The sequence below is a fragment of the Etheostoma cragini genome, chromosome 8, assembly GCF_013103735.1.
Source record: "Etheostoma cragini isolate CJK2018 chromosome 8, CSU_Ecrag_1.0, whole genome shotgun sequence".
Lineage (NCBI taxonomy): Eukaryota > Metazoa > Chordata > Actinopteri > Perciformes > Percidae > Etheostoma > Etheostoma cragini.
In genome coordinates this window covers 408,869-417,763 of record NC_048414.1, presented here as the reverse complement: position 1 = coordinate 417,763, position 8,895 = coordinate 408,869, and the positions used below count along the sequence as shown (strand labels likewise).

At 37.4% G+C, this 8,895-nt stretch overlaps 1 long non-coding RNA gene across 1 annotated transcript; it reads right to left on the bottom strand.

Annotated features, from left to right (window-relative positions):
• Positions 1-27: 27 nt before the first annotated feature.
• On the bottom strand, positions 28-7,222 carry LOC117949779. Its single transcript, XR_004657725.1, has 3 exons — positions 6,954-7,222; positions 455-493; positions 28-85 (listed from the first exon to the last, which is right to left on the bottom strand). It is a non-coding gene; the product is annotated as an uncharacterized LOC117949779 (long non-coding RNA).
• Positions 7,223-8,895: the final 1,673 nt, after the last annotated feature.

Below are 8,895 nucleotides of genomic sequence, written 5' to 3'. Positions count from 1 at the left end.
CCCCCCCCCCCCCCCCCCTGCTGTGGTTCTTACCTGAACACCGTCTCCAGGAGGAAAACCATCCACCTGAAGCATTAAAGTGCCGCTGAAACCAAAACAAACATTTAATCAACTGAAAGTGAAAGTTATCATTAAAAAGGTTTTAACTTTAAATAAAACATAAAACAAGTTACACTTTAAATTACATATAAATAACAAGAGAGATTTATCCTTTTATTTTAGATTTATTATTTTATATTTTTAAAAGAATCTTTATTTAAATCTATTTTTTTCTTCTGTATGTACCTGCATAAATATGTAAATATGTACACAACAGACACAAAGACACACACAGAGAGACACACACACGTTTATTATGAAACTAAAACAATTAAATATAAGTACATAACTATTAAAAGTGATGAATGAACTTCCTGTGTTGTTGTTGTTTTAATGAACGAGTGACAGGACTCACCACCTGGCTGTGGGACTGACTCCACCCCTCTGGGCTGCCCTGTGAGACACAACAAGCGCACATTGTTACACACACACAGAGCTTTTAACATGAACTCATCTCCGCTTTCCTTTCTACTAAACTACACCTTAACTACACCTTAACTACATCTAACCACCCACTTAACAACACCTTAACTACACCTTAACTACATCTAACCACCCACTTAACAACACCTTAACTACACCTTAACACGTAAACAACGCCTACACAACACCTAAACAACATCTTAACACCTTAAGAACAACATTACTTACACCTTAACAACACCGTAACAACACCTAAACTACACCTAAACTACACCTGAACTACACTTTAACACATAAACAACACCTAAACAACATCTTAACACCTTAACAACAACATTACTTACACCTAAACAACACCTACACAACACCTAAACAACATCTTAACACCTTAACAACAACATTACTTACACCTAAACCATACCTTAACAACAACAACACCATAACTACACCTTAACACCTCAACAACAACATTGACTACACCTTAACTACACCTTAACAACAACATTAACTACACCTTAACTACACCTTAACACCTCAACAACAACATTAACTACACCTTAACAACACATTAACTACACCTTAACAACATTAATAACATCAACAAACATTAACATTCATAATTAACTGTGTTTCTCTGCTTGTGAGGACTTGTGAGGTGCACATATTTTTGGAGGGTTTAGGGGTTTTAATTAGTTTAGTACACACAAAAATATCTCACACACACACACACACACACACACACACACACACACACACACACACACACACACACACACACACACACACACACACACACACACACACACACACACACACACACACACACACACACACACACACACACACACACACACACACACACACACACACACGCGTCCCCTTGTGGTCCCTAAGGTAACACTCCTGTCTGTGTTCTCGTTAGAAAGTAGCATAGCATAACGCCAGCATAACAGCAGAAGAAGAAGACGCATCACGGGAACGCCGGCAGTCGATAAAAACAACGTCATATATCTTTCCTTATGATATTTTGTCATTTGTTGTTTTCTGAGACTTTTTTAACGTTTGTAGGTCGACAGAAAGATCGTAAAAAGTTCGTCATCGTAGATTTTATCAAATTAAACCAAACAAAGAAAACGTGTTTTTACAACGACCTGAACATAAAACCCTCTGCTGCGTCAACGCTGGTCAACCTGACAAAGTCTTCTTTCAGTGTCTCGTCAACGAGTCTGAAAAACATTTTCTCGTCTTTTCGGGTTTTGGAGGACCGGATCGAGATCTGCGAGGGGCCAGGTTCGGCCCTCGGGCCACAGGTTGGACACCTTTGCTCTAAACCGTAGTAGAGTACAAGTATAAAGTATCGCTGACAACTCAGGTCCTTACACCAAACTCCTGTTTAAAAAACAGCCGTTTAAGCTCCTCGTATAAAGTACGTTAACCTCTTAATTATAGTCGAGTACAAGTATGAAAATACACAAGTTATGTACAAGTACTGGAACATGTACTTCAGTAAATATACTTAGTTACTTTCCACAACTGCCAAAAAGAAGCGATAAATGTAAAGAAATAAGTAAAACAAATCCCTCTGAGTAGAAGTATAAAATAGATCAAAAATACCTCAAATTACACTTGTGTAAAAGTACTTTCTGACTAGATAAAAAACCCAGTAACATGTAATCAGAGAGAGATTCAGATTACATTATGACCTGCTAATAACTACATAAATCAGATTATTAGTTTATTAGACTTTACACCAAACTCCTGTTGAAAAAAAGCCGTTTAAGCCCCTCGTAAAAAGTAAGTTTTCCTCTGAATTGTTGCAGAGTAAAAGTATAAAATAACAGAAAATGGAAATGGTGAAGTACCTTTATCTGCTCCTTGGGTAAAAGTACTTTGATTCAAGTTAAAATTGCAGTAATGCAATAACAAAAAAAAAGAGATTCAGCCTAAATTAGAGAGATTCAGATTATATTATGACCTGAATATTACTGCATAGATCAGTTTATTACTTGAGACTTTACACCAAACTCCTGTTTAAAAAACAGCCGTTTAAGCCCCTCGTAAAAAGTAGTTGAGTACAAGTACAAAGTAGCAGAGAATGGAAATACACAAGTTATGTACAAGTACTAGAACATGGAAATAGCCAAGTACTGGAACATGTACTTTAGTAAATGTACTTAGTTACTTTCCACAACTGCCGAAAAGAAGCAATAAATGTAAAGAAATAACTACAACAAATCCCTAGAGTAGAAGTACGAAGTAGCATAAAAGTACCTTTAAATTATACTTGTGTAAAAGTACTTTCTGACTAGATAAAAACCCCAGTAACATGTAATCCGAGAGAGATTCATATTACATTATGAGCTGCTTATAACTACATAAATCAGATTATTAGTTTATTAGACTTTACACCAAACTCCTGTTTAAAAACAGTCGTTTTAAGCCCCTCGTAAAAAGTACAACATTTCTCCCCAAATTGTACTGGAGTAAAAGTAAAGCAGCAGATATATTAGATAATTGTGTATAGCACTAGTACTGGAAAACGTACTAAAGTAAGCGTAGATCCATTCAACCACTGAACGTAGCTGTGGATGTAAAGGGAACAATGTCACTGAGATAAAGTGGAGCAGAAGTATAAAGTATCCAGAAAATAAGTACTCATGCAAAAGTACTTTTGACTAAAACTAAACTGTAGTACTGTATAGAGAGAGAGAAAGAGAGAGAGAGAGAAATGTTTCACTGATGCATAACATTTCGTAGTTTATTTGTTGAGTCTTTAAACCAAACTCCTGTTTAAAAACAGCCGATTTAAGCTCCTTATAAAAAGCTAATTTTCCTCTGAAAAGTACCTCAAAATTATACTTCTGTAAAGTACTTTCTGAATAAATCAAACTGCCGTAACGTGTAAACAGAGAAATGCAGCTTATAAATGTATAATTTTGAGGTTCTTTTCTGCTACTTCACAACATTTGTGAGTGAAATGTGCTTTTTATAAGGGGCTTAAATTGGCTGTTTTTAAACAGGAGTTTGGTGTAATCCTCGTGTTTCCTCCTGGGTCCAAAACAGACGAAAATTTGACATTTTTGTCTGTTTTTCAGAGTTTTAGTTTCCACCACCACTTTACTAGTTTTATACTTTTTGGAATCCATGGTCAATAACCCTCATTTATATAGAATTACACATAATATTTGAGTTAAAAAAAGCAAAAACTATGAATTATTGTGCCTAGTTATATAGTTAAGATCAGAGGAATGAAAGTGATCAGTTGTATTTTAAAGAGCGTTGGAAGGAATCCATTTTTATGGTAATTTGGTTAAAAAGAAACTCAGATTTCAGGAATAGACATTTTTTAAAGAGTTACACCAAACTCCTGTTTAAAAACAGCCGATTTAAGCTCCTTATAAAAAGTACATTTCCCTCTGAATAGAACCTCAAAATTATACTTGTGTTAAGTACTTTCTGATTAAATCAAACTGCAGTAACGTGTAAACAGAGAGATGCCGAATATTAAGATACTTATCTTGAGTAGAAGTACCTTAAACTGTACTTGAGTAAATGTACTTAGTTACATCCTAATACTGCAGAAAAAGAAGCAGTAAATTTAGAGTAAAACTGCAGTTAAGTGTAGACTGATTTGTGTTTTTGATGTATCAGTAATGAATAACTATTAGTCAAAATAGTTAATAATTTCTGCTTTTTTAACTCTAATATTAGATATAATTCTCTATAAATTAGTTGACTATAACACAAGAGTTACACCAAACTCCTGTTTAAAAACAGCCGATTTAAGTTCCTTATAAAAAGTACATTTCCCTCTGAAAAGTACCTCAAAATTACACTTGTGTAAAGTACTTTCTGACTAAATCAAACTGTAGTAATGTGTAAACAGAGAGCTGCTGCTTATAATCATGAATGCCTTGATACATAGATATAATTCTCTATAAATGAGGGTTATTGACCATGAATTACAAAAAGTATAAAACTAGTAAGGTGATGATGGAGGAAACTAAAATAAGTCTGAAAAATTGACAAAAATGTCAAATTTTAGACCCAGGATGAAACACAAGAGTTACACCAAACTCCTGTTTAAAAACAAACAATAAACAGTATAAAGTAGCAGAAAATAATAGGAAAGTACTTATGAAAAAGTACTTTTTAACTAAAACTAAACTGTAGCAATGTGTTTATAACATTGAGTTAATTTGTTGTCTTCAAACCAAACTCCTGTTTAAAAACAGCCGATTTAAGCTCCTTATAAAAAGAACATTTCCCTCTGAAATGCTTACTTATTATACTTGTGTTAAAGTACTTTCTGACTGTATTAAACTGCAGTAACGTGTAAACAGAGAGAACAATACTTTTATCTAAATTGTAGTGGAGTAAAAGCTAAGTAGCAGAATATTAAGATACTTATCTTGAGTAGAAGTACCTTAAACTGTACTTAGTTACATCCTAATACTGCAGAAAAAGAAGCAGTACATTTAGAGTAAAACTGCAGTAAGGTGTAGACTGATTTGTGTTTTTGATGAATCAGTAATAAATAACTATTAGTCAAAATAGTTAATAATTTCTGCTTTTTAACACTCCTATTAGGTATAATTCTATATAAATGAGCGTTATTGACCATGAATTACAACAAGTATAAAACTAGTGAGATGGTGGTGGAAACGTCTGAAAAATTGAAAATTGAAAATTGAAAAATGTCACATTTTTGGACCCAGGAGGAAACACGAGAGTTACACCAAACTGCTGTTTAAAAACAGCCAATAAACAGTATAAAGTAGCAGAAAATAACAGTAAAGTACTTATGAAAAAGTACTACATTTTGCAGTTAATTTGTTGTCTTCAAACCAAACTCCTGTTTAAAAACAACCGATTTAAGCTCTATAAAATATTTATTTATATAATAAATATATTTATTATAAAAAGAACATTTCCCTCTGAAAAGGACCTCAAATTATACTTGTGTTAAAGTACTTTCTGAGTAAATCAAACTGCAGTAACGTGTAAACAGAGAGAACATTTACACGTTACTGCAGTTTCATATAGTGAGAAAGTACTTTAACAAGTATAATTTTGAGGTACTGTTCTGCTACTTTACAACATTTCAGAGGGAAATGTTCTTTTTATAATGAGCTTAAATCCGCTGTTTTTAAACAGGAGTTTGTCCTCAACCTTTAATAAATATCTATATCTGAAATATGAGTTTCTTTTTAACCAAATTACCATAAAATGGATTCCTTCCAACACTCTTTCATTCCTCTGGCTATAAATACTAGTCAAAATAACTCATAATTTCTGCTTTTTTAACTCTAATATTAGGTATAATTCTCTTTAAATGAGGGTTATTGACCATGAATTCTAAAAAGTATAAAACTAGTAAGGGGGTGGTAGTGGAAACAACCCCAAAAACCCTGAAAAATTGACAAAAATGTCAAATTCTGGACCCAAGAGGAAACACAAGAGTTACACCAAACTCCTGTTTAAAAACAGCCGATTTAAGCCGCTGGCGGAGTGCGTGAGTGCCCCGGCTGAGTGATAACGCGGCCGGTTAATTGGAGTAATTGCTCCCTGGGTGGGACGTGAAGTTGTCCGGATGAACTTCCATCAGCACCACATACCGCTGCACAGGGCCCCGAAAAGGGAAGAAATGAAGCTAAAATGGAGGGTTTCAAGATGAGAGCCGTTAAGTGCTGCGTTCCGCTGCGGGAGTTGAAACACCGAAAAGTGATGTATTTGTTGTTTCGGCGACGGAATAAATGTTTTATAACCTTGTTATTAAGCCACTATATGGCCGTCTGGGTGCCCAATACTGTCTCGCCGTGTCTCTCGGTAAAGTCACGTATTTAACGTGTTTAAGTGTGTTTCAGTGTCGGGAAGAAACACAGAAAAAAAAACCTCCAAAGCGAAGCGAATCTCACCCATCCGACATTGCTCAAATGTTACGGAGAACAAGTGGATCGGGTTCGTTAGCTAGCTGTAGCCGCTAATGCTAACCATCCTGGTAGCTAGCTAGCCTAGCTAGCTGCTAACGCTAGCCAGCCACGCTCCCTGTTAACTTACAGCGAAGATAAATAATAGCGTGGCGGGAGAAAAAACAAGAGATGGAATGAAGGGGGAAAAGAAGAGGAATAGTAGACCGTTAAGGACGCCATCTTTTTAGAATTGTGAGAGCGAGCGCGAGCAGCAGCCGTTGGTGGGTCTAAGTTACCTCGGCCCCCTTGTCCTCCACAATATCAACTCCTAGAATGAGAAACACACCAGCTAAAACACACAGAAACACACCGGGACCCTGGTTCCCGGAGACCGGCAGCGGCTCGCACACCTGCCCGCTAACACACACACTCCGATGGAGACAAACGGCAACACACACGTGAAGTTTGGCAACAGGGAAAATTAAAGTTATGAAATTAAAAAGCCCAATGTGCACTTACTCAGCAGCAGTCCTCCTCTAGATTAATTAAATATATATATATATCTCTATAAGAAGCCGATCCACGATGGAATAACAGCGTACAAACAGTCCGGCTCACTCTTTTCCCGCCGAGCTTTTATTTTGTTGCTGTATTTTATATTTAGTTTCAGTAAAATTTGTGTAAAAACAGAGAAACTGAAGCTACAAAACAAGAAGAACTCTTCTTCAATCTCATTCAGCTCAGCCTCAGCACAGCGCATATCCCTGCGCCGCGGAGCTGGAGGAAGGGGGACAAAAACTACTCACACGTCCAACTAAGGCGCGTTAATCCGCGACAAAGCGTTCAATGTTGGCTCGTGTTGTTGTTAAAGTTCGTTAAATTTAACGGATCAGCGGCGCGATGTGTGGAGAAAATGTGTTCGAAAAGCGGACTACTTTTTTTTGTCGGTGCGGCGAATTTATTTCACTTTGCCTAAGGAACGGCGGTGCTACGACTCCCATTGCCTAGGGAAAAAACCCGGATGTAAACTCACTGAAACTCTATGGAGAGAAAGTCCTCTCTCATACGTACACATACACACACGCACACACACAGTAGTACACACTCTCCATGTAACTCGGCGGAGCAGTTTGTTGTGTCTGTGGTGGTTCGCCTTCATGGAGCCAGAGAACCAGACCCGGGCCGGAGGCCCTCGGTCTGTCTGCCGCGTTTCAGGCTCGATGTTCGGCTGCTCGCCGCTGGAGGGGCCGGTGCGCTCCGGAGGAGGCGGAGGCACGGCCTTACTAACACTAACACACAAACACACAATACACACAATACACACAAAACACAACACATTACGCAGTGGTGGAATGTAACTAATACATTTACTCCATTACTGTACTGAGATTACATTAGATAACATCAGATAATACTTTATATCCATCCCACCTGAGTCCAAATGTTGAGGCACTTTACTTGAGGAATATTGTACTTTAGTTACTAGTCACTTTAGTTATTAGTTACTTTAGATAACAGTTACTTTAGATGCTAGTTACTCTAGGTACTAGTTACTCTAGGTACTAGTTACTTTAGGTTCTATTTACTCCAGTTACTAGTTACTCTAGGTACTAGTTACTCTAGTTACTAGTTACTTTAGTTACTAGTTACTTTCCACATTAAGATTCCTGCTCACTCAACACATAATTATATGTTAGTAACACTGTAACCTAGCAACAATATAACAGCTATAAGTAAAATATCTTCTCCAAAAATCCACTGATTACATTAACACAAACACACACACAGAGACACACAAACACACACACACACACACATTAACACACACACACACACACACACGCACAAACACACACACAGAGACACACAAACACACACACATTAACACACACACACACACACATGCACACACACACACAGAGACACACACACACACACACACACACATGCAAATACACACACACACACACAGACACACACACACACAGACAGACACACACACACACACTCACACACACATGCACATACACACCCACACATACACACACACAGACACACACACACACACACACTCACACACACAGACACACACACGCACAGACACACACACACACACACACAGAGACACACACATACACACACGCACACACACACACACACACAGACACACACTTTAAAAATAAAGATAATCTCATTTATTCATAATAAAGAAACATTGTGTTTACTGACATCAGAAACCGGTTCCACCACATTCCTCATGTTCCTGCTGACAGACAGAGAGACAGACAGAGAGACAGACAGACAGACAGAGAGACAGACAGACAGAGAGAGAGAGACAGACAGAGAGACAGAGAGAGAGACAGACAGACAGACAGAGAGAGAGAGACAGACAGAGAGACAGAGAGAGAGACAGACAGACAGACAGACAGACAGACAGACAGACAGAGAGACAGACAGACAG